This window comes from Lytechinus pictus, unplaced genomic scaffold, assembly GCF_037042905.1.
Source record: "Lytechinus pictus isolate F3 Inbred unplaced genomic scaffold, Lp3.0 scaffold_20, whole genome shotgun sequence".
NCBI lineage: Eukaryota > Metazoa > Echinodermata > Echinoidea > Temnopleuroida > Toxopneustidae > Lytechinus > Lytechinus pictus.
The window spans coordinates 14,871,718-14,886,137 of NW_026974141.1; positions in this window are offsets into that span (position 1 = coordinate 14,871,718).

A 14,420-nucleotide genomic window follows, 5' to 3' on the forward strand; every position below is an offset into this window, starting at 1 on the left:
CCCTTTATAAGGTTCAAGTAGTACAAGAAAATAATCTTAGATCAAGTGCCGGCAGGGTATTTTGATAAGGGGTGGAGGAGCAAGACAAGCAAATATAAAGATACCATTTTAAAGCGAAACATAAGAAAAGATAATAACTTTGCCAACGAGGTAAAAAAAATAATATTACATCGGTCGTGACACTTTAAGGATGGAAAATAGTTTGAAAATATATAGATACAAACTTCATACAAATTAGAAAAAAGAAGCAAAATAAACTGCCATCATATGTCAACAGAGATACAAGATTGTTCTTGCAATTAAAAAACATATTTACAAACTATATATAGCCTCGCATCATAAAAATAGATTGAAAATATACAAATTTATTTGATTTAAAAAGAAATAGATATAAACCAGCCTGGCTAACATATTGCAAGGTTGCAAAGATATAAACCGGGGATATAAAGAAAAAAAAATAGGCCTTAAAATGGAAATTGAATATCCTATTTTTAGTTTATCCTATTCCACCTGTAAAATAGAAAAAATATTGTGAATAGGAGAACAAATATTGAAGTAATTCTATTTGTAAAATATATTTGTAAGAAAATAGGTCCTTTTTACTAAAAAAAAATAAATAAAAAAATAGATGGGAAACTTGGAAAAATGTATTTTCTCGCAATAAAAACTTCAAGGGGCCAGTATCGCATTAAAAATTGGTTATCAAACATGTAAAACAAAATCTTAGATAGCATTTTAACTGAGATTTATTTTTTAATCAACATTCAACGCTGAACTTTCTTATGTTAATTGTTTATCAATATTTTGTGAAAACAGATAGTGTGCACATCGTCATGAATATTCATTTGGTGGGCTGATGATGTGACATTCCCATTTTCCTTTTTTAATGTTAGATATGAAATTATGATTATCTAATTTTTTCAATACATGTGTAAATAATGTGTCTCCATTGTAATGAAGTTGCTGCATTAAATAACTAATGCGGTTAATCAGTTTTCATTCCAATTGTTTAAGTTCTTGGTAGAAATATGTTGAATAAACCTAATTTCATATAATGTACAAAAGAACATGGGATATGACATCATCAGCCCACCTAATTAATATTCATGAGACATGCCTAAATAAAACTGTTTCATGGGAATATTGCAAATACTTAAAATTCAACTTAACTTCGTTATTTGTCATCCGATTTTGAATAAATTTTAAGCATTTTGCTCTGTGAATTTTACTCTATTTATTGATTATCTCTAGCCTTGACCTCCCCTTCAATTATTTTCTTGTATTGTTAGAAAGAGATGGATGAAGTAGAATAATACGTTCATGCTTATGTTTTTATTCATTACAATATCTCTTTGAAATTCAACCCGGCTTCCTCACAACCATTAAGCTCTAAGGGTGTTAGGTGTGTCCTGTATGTTTCAACACGTACCCTTTTAAATGTAGTCAATTTTTTATTATTCATCCTGTTTTTTTATGAAAAATAAGTGGCGAACAAACAAAACGAATGATAATTGAAATTTAAAAGAGCGCATGAAAAAGAAATAACCCTGAAAACGAACAAGAGTCCTCAAAATATAAGTTGCCCATTTTGGGGTCAATAATTTTTCGCATTTTTCAGTTCGCGCTTTGCTCCTAGTTTTGATCTAGTACGTATAGTACCCTTTCTCGTAGAAATAGAAGCTATCAAACTTAAGACCTCTGAGTCTCAGTAGGCATAACCCCCCCCCCCCTCGCTGATATAGACCTACACAATGGGACAGGGTGAAATATAATTTTCAAATAGGGCCTATATGTCACAATCTAGCTATCACAAAATTAAATTTTCATATAAAAATTGTACTTTTTAAAATGAATGGTGCCCTTTTAAGCCTTATGGCCTTTTTAAAATATAAGACTCAATACCCCACTGACCTCTAGCTCCCGAAACTGAAGAAAAAAGATAAATCCCTCACTGGAAATAAAAAAAAATTAGTCTGTGGTACAAACAGGGCTTCCATGCAAGTACTGAAGGAAACTAAATTTTTCATGTACCACAGAAAATACACCATAACGTCTGTGATACAGTTTCAGTCATATTTCTGGGGTGGCTGCATGAGAAGTACCGCAGGAAATTTTGAAAGTATAGCACTGGGGTTGCCATAGAATTTTAGAAGTGCCTAATTGAGTCCTGCAGGAAATTTCAAAATTTTCATTTACCACAGAAGTATCACAGAAGTATCACATAGAAGTGCCTTTAATAGGATCGAGTACTGCAGGAAATTTCAAAATGTTCATGTACCACAGAAGTATCACAGGGTTTCCATAGAAGTGCGTAGTAATAGGAGTACTGCAGGAAATTAAAAAAATGTTCATATACAACAGAAGTATCGCAGGGTTGTCATAGAAGTACTGCAGGATATTTTAGAATTTTCATGTACAACAGAAGTACGACATAACTATCACAGAGTGATATTGTATACAGTTATGTACAACAGAAGTATCACACAGGTACGACAGAGTACCATTAAGGTATTGCATGAAATTTTCATATTTTCATGTACCACAGAAGTATGACAGAACTATCACAGAGTGATACCACAAAAGACCTGTGGTAATTCTGTATACAGTTTTGTACAACAGAAGTATCACACAGGTACGACAGAGTACCATTAAGGTATTGCAGGAAATTTTCATATTTTCATGTACCACAGAAGTATGACAGAACTATCACAGAGTGATACCACAAAAGTCCTGTGGTAATTCTGCGGTACTGTCGTGTATGACAGAAGTATCACACAGGTACAACAGAGTACCACTAAAGTACTGCAGGAATTTTTTGTAAGGGAGGCGGCGCACATCATTGTTGGCAGGACGAGGTAACAGAGATGGTTGCAAAATTTTCGCTGTGCTGAGGGGAGAAATCATGAATCCGGTTGGAACACACAAAATGACAAGGATATGGGGATACCAGCGAACCCAATTACGACACTTTCCCACGCGTGCCCGAGAATACACCACGAGGTGGGCCCATGAACACAAAACATAAAGTTTGATTTTATTGCTGATTATGCACAATAGCCAGTGCAATCAGCTGTTGCATTCTGCCCTACGATCAATCACTAACGTGTTGTAGGCATGATATGAAGCATGAATAGCTCCACGCATGGCACTACACTATCTCCGGGGCTAAATGGACAAGGTGTTGAAATTTCCCTTTTCTCCATTCCGTCTGTCTTTTACTTCATTGACATACGATAATCGCGATGATTGATGAAATGAAGCTTACAAAAGGCTACATTTCACTGGTCAACTCGCTTGTACTTCCGTTGCAAAACCAAATTCTCACCATTTTGTCACGGGCAGTGCTTCTTCAAACCAGACATAGGCGGTAAAGCATACATGACTGAATGGGTGAAGACGTCATCGCTTTCGGTGGACATTCTCGGCTAACACCAAATTTTTAGGGTTGAGCGATGACGTCATCACTTAACTTCAGTCCCGTATACTCACTTTTCATGTCTGTTCAAAAGACGGTGAAGTACTGCCCGTTCTGAGAGTAGCATTGGAAAACCCCCCATTCATGTCTCGGACAAACTGGAGAGAATTTGGTTTTGCAGTGCAGGTACAAGCGAGTTGACCAGTGAATTGTAGCTCTTTGTAAGCTTCATTTAATCAATCATTACGATCATCGTATGTCAATGAAGTAAAAGACAGACGGAATGGAGAAAAGGGAAATTTCAACACTTACCTTGACCATTCAGCTCTGTAGATAGTGTATGTATAAAGTATTCATGCCCCATGCCTACAAAACGTATAGCCAGACCGTGCTAAGGTTAGTGATTGATCGTAGGGCAGAATGCAACGGCTGATTGCACTGGCTATTGTGCATAATCAGCGATAAAATCAAACTTTACGTTTTGTGTTCATGGGCCCACCTCGTGGTGCATTCTCGTGCACGTGGGAAAGTGTTGTAATTGCGTTCGCTGATATCCCCATATCCTTGTCATTTTGTGAGTTGCAACCGCTTTCATGATTTCTCCCCTCAGCACAGCGAAAATTTTGCAACCATCTCTATTTCCCGCCAACAATGAAGCGCGCCGCCTACAGGCCGAAAAAAAAGAGGAACGTATTTTTTGCAATTGAGTGAAATGAATTTTGCAACAAGAGTGAAATGTTTTACGTAGCGAGAGGAATGGATTTTTACGTGAGGAATGAATTTTACGTACAGTCTAATACGGCAGCCGCCGTCGTATGTGTTATCCAACAAAAGTGAAAGGATTTGTTTTCTCTCAGATTTAAAATGTAACAAGTGAAAAAGAAACTAGATTTTAATTCGTCGTGCGGACGAATTAGGTGGTCGGTCGTAGATAAACAGACATAATTATTTATACAAATGAGTGGATATAAGTATGAAAGATAAATAGACAGACAGATAGACATACATATTTAAACAGATACGTATAAGAAAGATAGATAAATAGATAGATAGATCGATGGATGGAGAGATAAATGATAGGTGGATTGATCAATAGAAGATAGATATATATTAATAAAAGGGATTAATATATAGATAGATATAAACAGATAAATAGGTATTAGATAGATAGACAGATAGACATTAGATATATATTGATTGATGATAAAAAATACGATGAGGAGGATGATGCTGATGATTGATGGCAAATATGATGATGATGATAACGGTGATTATGATATTATATTTGATATACACATAGATTCAGAGACAGATAAATACATAGATACATACGCAGATAGATAAACAGATGGATAGATATATAGATAGAGAGAAAATAGATTGATATATTTATTGATAGATAGACAGATAGAATAACATATTTAACATATTTAATAGATAGATATTAAATAGATAAACAGACAAATAAACAGACATGATTATTTGCACAGATCAATAGATATTAGATTGAAAGATAAAAGGTAGACATACAGATAGACATACATATTTTGAACAGATAGACTTAAGATAGATAGATAGATAGATAGATAGATATATAGATATATAGATAGATAGATAGATAGATAGATAGATAGATAGATAGATAGATAGATAGATAAAGATAAATAGGCAGATAGATAGAAATTAAGACAGATATACAGACATTTAAACAGCCGGATAAATCATTAGATAGATAGATAGATTGAATGATAAATAAACAGATATAGACATATTAAAATAAATAAATAGATATTAGATAGATAGATAGATAGATAAAGAGACAGACAGATAGATAGATAGACAGACATATTTAAACAGATAATTGTTAGATAGATAGAAAAATAAATAGTTCGAGAGATAGATAGATAAATAGACAGACAGATAGATGGATAGATAGATAGATTTAAACAGATAGATATATATTAGGCAGAGAGATAGATATATCATGTAGGTAGATAGATAGATAGATGAATTTTACGTACGGTCTAATACGGCAGCCGCATGTGATATCCAACAAAAGTGAAAGGATTTGTTTTCTTTCAAAATTAAAATGTAACAAGTGAAATTATTCTTTTCAAAAGTGAAACATATTTTTTTTGGAAAAGTGAAACATATTATTTTTTGAAAAGTGAAATATATTTTTTTGAAAAGTGAAATATATTTTTTTTTTAAAGTGAAATATATTTTTTTGAAAAGTGAAATATATATTTTTTTGAAAAGTGAAATATATTTTTTTGAAAAGTGAAATATATTTTTTTGAAAAGTGAAATATATTTTTTTGAAAAGTGAAATATATTTTTTTGAAAAGTGAAATATATTTTTTTTGAAAAGTGAAATATATTTTTTGGAAAAGTGAAATATATTTTTTTTTGAAAAGTGAAATATATTTTTTTTTAAAGTGAAATATATTTTTTTGAAAAGTGAAATATATTTTTTTTGAAAAGTGAAATATATTTTTTTGAAAAGTGAAATATATTTTTTTTATAAAAGTGAAATATATTTTTTTGAAAAGTGAAATATAAATTTCTTTGAGTGAAATGGTTTAGTAGAAGAGAAACATATTTTTTTCAAGTGAAATATATATATAATTGTTTCCCTATGGGCGTGCCATACTTTACTGTGTAGTAGAAATGCATCTTTCTTCCGATTGGGCTCTAAAAATATTTAGATTAAACATAGAATGGAATCAATAAAGGGGTTTGAGTAGTTAGAGCTTACGTGTGGCTGTTTTTCAATGTACCACAGCTCCTCTACATGTCACTTGTAGAGTATTTTTTCCTCAATTTATTCCAAGATATCAATACAAACAAAAGTAATCTTTTGAGAGTTCTAAAGACAATAAACTATTTTTTAATACATAAAGCCAAAGGGGGAAAGGGTATCCTAGGCATGCTCTTGTTGGTTTATAGCCTTTACTGTGCTAGAGCATTATTAACTGCAGAACAATATCCCCTCTATATGATAATAATGATGATAATAATAATAATAACACTAAATATAAAAATATAGATATAAAAGTTGCTTTATTATACCAAAAAACGCCATTTGCCTTGCCGGTGGCTTTAAAACACGATATTATTTATTTGGTGTCGAAATACGGAGAGAGGATGGGATAAATTCGGAGGGCTCCCGTGGGCGTAGGCTTAAATAAACCAAAAACTTTCTTTAGGAAACATGTTGACTGATGTCTCATACATCTGTCTTTTCCAAGTCGATAATACAAGTCAAACTTGTTTTGTAAAGTAGCAGGAATGCCGGGGGAATGCAGTTTTGCCACTTCGGCCGGGGTCGAGATAGATATTTTAATAAAGTTAAAATATGGATTGAGGTGGGGTACATTCGTCATGATTGATGTGTTTACATTTTTGAAGTGCCAGTAACCTGCAAGTCAAAGCAATGTCTCCTGTAAATTTTCTAAGAGAAACAAATTATAAACAAATAACACAAATGGTGTTTTATCGATACCGAAATGCATTTTGCCCGTAGATACCATAGGTTACGGTGTGGCAGACACACTAACAAAAGAGATACGAGAAGCCGATGGAAGCTATTGTGTTGGGATTGCGTTATCTCGAATGACATATTTATCGCTTTATTGTCCGATTTGTGAGTGTGACTGTGACATAGACGTTGTTTTGGTCTCGTTTTAGCGCAATATCGCGTAATACATTTTGATTTATTTGCCCTCTTTCTAAGCAAATTATGACACTAATACAGTCATGAAGCATATCAATGTTTTCGCTAATATATTCTCTTTCGTGTAGAATGTTGCCATTGTGTATTAATTGCTGTTATTTATAAAACAGTTCAGGATTCCTGAAAGAATACTCTGTTTTCAATTTGCATAATTCATGTAAATTAGGTAATGATAAACAAGGATATCCCAATCATTTTATGACAATTTTTTCCCTTTCTTACCCTAATTTCAATTTTAGGGCAGTTCTGGTTAAATATATATTCTTAAATACTTGTTTTCACTATATCGACATAATATGCAAATTTATGCAAATTACTTGTTTATTTGCATAGATACAGCGTGTCTCTTTGGATGAATCTTTTTCTTTTGACTCAAGGAACATTTGTGCCAAGTGGGACATTTGTACTAAAAAAATGCAGCGTTCAACCTCTTAACAAGTCTACTAAAACGAAAAAAGCGAAAAACATAACAAAAAAAAAAAAAGCGATATGCTGCCAGAAACTGTTTGAGTCGACTATCATTCTGCAATTTACAGGGCATAATTATTCATAACAAAACAATAATCATCAAGTACTAATCTGTCGTTCTAATTTATCAACTGCATATCATATAATTTGTTAAATATTTGTAATTATGTTAATTTGAGCCATGCTATTGATTTACGTGAATCGCAAATCATACATTTTATTTGGTTCTAGAACAAATACCTATTAAAAGTAATTGTCATTCTCAAGAGAGAGCATGCAAACAAACAAGTCAGCGTTATTGTTCTTTATTGGAGCCTAAGTCTTTTATGAGGAGGGGTGGGAGGTAGAACATCACTGTTTTTTATCATTGTTTTTTTTCTCTCTCTCTTGTCATTTATACTATAACATCATGTTAATCTTTCTAGAAACGCATAATAATATTGTCAGTATTATTTTTCATAATCTTTGAAGTTTGATGAATATTATATGGGATATGGATTTCTTGTGTAATTTATAATCATGTTTCAAATATTTTGTACAACTTGTTCATGAAATGTGAATGTGTATTTTGATTTTATAGAATGCAATAAAAAAAAAACAAGAAAAAAATAATTGCATGAAGAGCAACGTTTGTCAAGGCCCTATACGTTTGCGAAAGACTGCCCTCTAGTGACGCAGTCCCACCAGCGTAACTAACTTCAAACTGACCGAGAATATATATGGCAATGAAAAATACATTGATATCGGTCTAGCGTGGTGTAGCGGGACATAAACAAACTCCCACGCATGCCCTTATTAATAGACGAGTAAATAATTACTTACACACATACCTTGACCAAATGTCAGATAGCATGCGCACAGTGTGGTACACAGTTTTAAATCATCCCCACGTACACTATGATATTTGAACGTTATTTTAGTCCATCTTATGTGAACACACACTCATCCTGTCGAGTTGTCCACATTCTGTATTTCAACAGTGTGAATCATATCTTCACATAGACTACTATGTGTACACACTGTGAATACTTACACATTAAAAGTGTCCACAGTATAGAATATCTCCACAGTGTTCAATTGGAACATTTTGACAGCCGCGATCCACACATCCACACAGTCTACTCGGTGAACACACTGTGAAAATTCACACTGCATGGATGTTAAAAGTGTTAAACATTTGAATTTGAGCATATGTTAAAAGTGTGAACCATAATCTACACAACCAAAAAGACCACTGTATTGACAAATTTTGAACACACTTTGTGACACTGGTCTTTTTCTAGCTAGATGATGGCCGATTAAAAAAATATAACAAAGTATAAAGAAAAATGTTGTCAAGATTAGTTTCAAAATGGAAAAGAAGCAATTACATTGGGTATGTCCCACTTCTTCGCAGAAGAATTCCTTTTGCCCAGAACAGAGACCGTCAAGTAATACCCATTGTTGATCGATACACGTATAACTCTGGTGTGGAAAATCAAATCAAATCAAATCAAGAAAATCTGCATAACAAACTGACAGAAAGTTCAAACAAACTATTTCAATTTCCGCAAATGATAATAATACCATTATTCCGCTTATATATAATATTACCAATACTTTTTTAAATTTTATTTAATAATAATTTTTATATAGCGCAAATTACAGATAAGTCTTTTAGCGCTCTAAAAGGTAGTATGCGAAAGAAAGAAAGAGACAGAAATTGAAAAACGATCATATTGAACGTAAATATATCATTAAACATAACCTAAAAACATCTTTAAGACTGAATTTTGACAATTTGGAACTACATGTACATGATTAGGAAATTTGAGCTTATCTTTATGTAGCGCTCAATACATCGGAATGCCGTCTCTATATACATCATATTGTCGACAACATTTCGTTGATTCCAACTTTAACTATTGATGGTATCGCTTGACCACTTCCGCATTTGAGCCTGGATACAAGTAGAAGTAGGGACAAAAATGTAAGTACGTGTTGAGAACGAGGCCAAGATTATAGCTGGCAAAACATGGCCTCGATGCCGTCCTCGACTCCACCCCTGATCACCGTCAATACCAAAGCAGGGGCCGCGGAATGGTTTTCAAATTGGGGGGGGGGGCTGAGCCAAAAGTGGGGGGCTGACCATATGCAAAAAATCACAATCATATGGTCATTTTTACGTTTTTGTACACGGTTTTGGAAAAAAAAGGGGGGCTGAAGCCCCCACCCCCCCCCCCCCCCCGCTTCCGCGGCCCCTGCTAAAGTCAGCGAAGATGTAACTCTGTTATCGCCACAGTCGTTGATTCATGTGAACCACTGGATGCATTCTTTATGCAAGATGCATGCAGTATGACGCAAATAACGACGTCACATCAGGCGGTGCTGCACCATCCCGAGTTTGCTCAATCTCGAGATTTTAGCGCGAGATGGTGCATGTACAAATTGGTCGGAAGGAATTGGGATGTGTTTAAAGTTTTGGCAAGAGACGACTCGTTTACACCATGCGGATCCACTGCTGGCCAAACCATTTTGGCACACGAACACTTAAAGATGTCAACTCACATTCAACTGGGGAAGAAGAAGAGGAAGATAAAGGAAATTGGAAATAAGCCATCTCGGCTTTCATCTTCTCAATGTATTCTTATTGTACCTGTTATATTGAACCTGAGAAATAATATCTATTCATCAACTAATCACTCAATGACTCAAACAGTCTAATCAATCAATCAATAATTATTTCGTTGAAAAAAATATTTTGCCTGAATAGGCCTATTCAATGAGTAAGCTGTTGGTGTCATGCCCCCATATCTAATTATAAAATTTCATTTTATGAAAAACCAAACTTTTCAGTTTTTCATCAAAATAGAAAGTTTTACCCCCATAAAGAGGATATTAAGTTTCAGCAATGGTGATTTTACTCATTAAGCAGTCAATCCTATTTACATAGGCCTAATAATTGTAATTTATTCAAAAACAGAAGAAAAAAAAAGAGGTCCATAGCTGATTTTTTTTTTAAAGTATTCATGATGAAGATGACATACTTGAAACTGTTTTTACCGACAAAGTGCAAACCTTACTAGTATTTTATGTCATGACTTTGTAATTTCTTTTAATCCTATTTTGGTGAAGACTATCAGTGCCTTGAGCCGAAAAGTACCCTTTGACATAGAAAATTGATGTACCTACCTGAATAAAAAAAAAAAAGCACGAGCATCAGAAGAATCCGCAAAATTTTAACAATAGAAGGATTTATTTATATGACTAAAATGCATTTGGGCAAATATACTTTGTTCACATTTTATTTTCTTGTATTCTTTTCTGATATATATAGTTGATGTTGCTTATAACGAATACGATATAAAACTCGCATAAAGACATAATCGCTATTCTACTACGTGCTTCTTTAGAAATGGGTAGCTGCTTAGAGAAATATGTTGCAGTCAAAAAGTGAAATTGAAGAGATTGAAACTCCCGTCTTAAATGAAGGAAAGTGAGAAAAACATATTCATCCTGTTTATGGAGGTTAGGCGAAAAATTGATTTGATGACAGGAAGGTTGGACTTCTCCATTATGCGTCTTGGTTTCTCTGAGTTTATTTCCCTCTCCTTGCCTGTTTTTTTTGTGTTGTTCTATTTCCGTTTTTAAGGTTATCTATGATTATCTATGTTCTGTAAATATTTTGTGCTTTCGAGTCTATATAGGCACACTATATACAATAATTTCATATTTGAGGAGTCCACACCTGAATCTTTTTTACATTTATACAATGGTACAGATCTCTTTAATTTTCGTTTTGTAGTGATATTTATTATTCATTCAAATAAATTTCATACATACATAATCAAGGAAATATAAAACAAAATGATAATTGCAGCTGTAAATACACAAATCAAATAACACTCTAATAAACATAGCAGGCAAATTGTATCAGAACAGAGAAATAATCCGAAATCATGCAAAAAAAATTTCAACAACTAATGTATGCAGCTAAAACAAATAATGAAAAAAAAAGACGTAACGTAACAGCTACGCAAATTGAAAGAATGAATGTATATTCAGCATTCTCCCGCCCCATGAGCCCCCCCCCCCCCTCTATCAGACCCCGAAACTGAACGAACTAACACACCAACAACAACAAACAGGAGAAAAACACCATACACATAAAGGAGAGAGAGGGAAGGGGAAAAGACAGGAACGATTAACAAAAGGAAAAAAACAACAACAAGCGAGTGATGATATAACTGTTGAAAAATATTTCCTCTTCAGTGAGCACCGCTTACTTTTGAAAAGTTCGTGAAAAATGATTTGCGCAGAACCTGGAAATAGTTATACATGTATGGATAAAAGATTGATTGAAGATATCGTTTACCTTTTTAAACTTGTTTCCTTGCCCAAAACGCATCATCAAGAGCTAATGCGTCCACCCCCACCCCTCCCCACACATCAATGCCATCATAATGATATCTGTTTTACACGGAAGAGTGATTCACATAAAATGGCTTAGGGTTGAATTTCCTTCTGTTAATCATTGTCATGATTGGGAAAAGTGGGGAGAAACAAGTATTAAATAAAATATAAAATGTAAACCCACTTTCATGATAAATATTTAGTGAAGAAATGCTGGAGATTTCTGAAATAAACTGTTTTCATGTCCTCATATCCAACTAGAAAAGAAAGATGTTGTGCTTACATTGTATTAAAATGCGAATTTGTGTGGCAGATTTTGTAACAAAATATTGAAATGTATCTCTTTTATAATTGGCTGAAAGTGCAAAAGAAAAATATGAGGAACGTACCGCACCGTCAGTTTGTTTTAGCTGTTTTTCTTGACACAACGTGAAAATGAGCATTTTTACACAAACTGATTTCGGCGCGCTTTATGATACATTCTGTCAATTTTTTTACTGTCGTTTTGATAGATGAGACCCACACCGAAGAATATATTTGAAAAAAAAATATCCTCATATGTTATCTTTTTTTCAATTCCCAGGACTTGTTCAAAGTGTAAACTTTTATCTATCCCCACTCTATTATTATTTGCATCTAAATGTTAACTTAAATATTAACTCCTTGAACCTTGAAGAGTAATCCCTTTCAGCAGCTTCAAAGCTATCCCGGGAAAGTAAAAACATTTTGTGTATCAGTGCGAGTTGGCACGGTGAGGTAATTTGAAATTTCACTTATATACATTAAAGGAGAATGTAACTCTTGGAGAAAGTTAGCTTTTGTGAAAGCAGAAAAATCAAAGAATAAGATCAACAAAAGTTTGAGTAAAATAGGACTAGTAATAGAAGAGTTGTGAGCATTTGAATGTCGAGATCACTAATGCTATGGAGATCCTCCCATTGGCAATGCGACCAAGATCTATGATGTCACAGATGAACAACTCTCCCCTTTTGGACACTGAAAATATACCCCAAAACATCTCTTTTTGCTCATTCTAATCATATGACAAACGATTCATCAATGATATAATGTTGTGAAACCTCGGTACTTGTCCTCTCATATAAAGAGAACACCTCACCTTGTGATAAACTCTATAAAAGTGAGAATATAAGTGAAATAAGTACTAAAGTAATGAGGGAGTTGTACGTGTGTGACATCACAGATCTTGGTCGCATTGCCAATGGGAAGATCTACATGGCATTAGTGATCTCAATATTCAAATGCTCATAACTTTCTTATTATTCATTCAATCTTCCTCAAACTTTCAACAATAGATTTCTTTGATTTTTCTCTTTGATATGGATTCAGCTGGTTTCAAGGGTTTCATTCTCCTTTAAAAGTAAGTGTGCCGCTGTGCAAGTAAAAACTGCCTCTTGGTTTACAGCATACACAGGAGGCTGCATCACCCGGGTGGATGACAGTGCAGCATCTCTGAATACAGCTGGGGCGCATACATTCGTAATTCCGAAGCTTCGTAATTCCGAAGGTTCGGATATTCCGAAGGTTCGTATTTCCGAAGGTTCGTATTTCCGAAGGTTCGTAAGTCCGAAAACGAAATGAGGTTCGTAATTCCGAAGGTTCGTTAGTCCGAAAACAAAGTGAGGTTCGTAATTCCGAAGGTTCGTTAATCCGAAAACCAAATGAGGTTCGTAATTCCGAAGGTTCGTTAGTCCGAAAACGTAATGATTAACGAACCTTATTTCTTTTTCGGACTAACGAACCTTCGGAACAACGAACCTTATTTCGTTTTCGGATTAAAGAACCTTCGGAACAACGAACCGTATTTCGTTTTCGGACTAACGAACCTTCGGAACATCGAACCTTATTTCGTTTTCGGATTATCGAACCTTCGGAATAACGCCACAAATGTTCGGATTAACGAACCCTTTTACGTTTTCGGATTAACGAACATCGAGGTATTGGCAATTTACGTGTTTCGGAATTACGAACCTTCGGAATAAAGAACCTTCGGAATTACTAACCTTCGGAATTACGAAGTGTAACCCAGCTGGGGCCCGTAACACAAAGCTTAGCAATGATCGTAACTCATTTTTCTACGATTGATTCCATTGACTACACAATCAATCGTAAAAATCAAGCGTACGATCGATGGCTAACCTTTGTGTTACGGGACCCATGGTTTGTTCCTATACAGTCTCAGATCATGTGGCATGGTAAGTACTATCAGAACATGTGGTATATATGCCGATCAATTGCAATTCATATAGCCCTTGTGATTATACAAACCATTACAATGTCATTTTGTTATGGTCATTGATATTGTATATATTTTGTATTTTACCTTGTATAGAATTTCGCAATTCAGCCTTCGGCTGCGATGACGTTTTCTTAATAAACCATTTCAATTTCA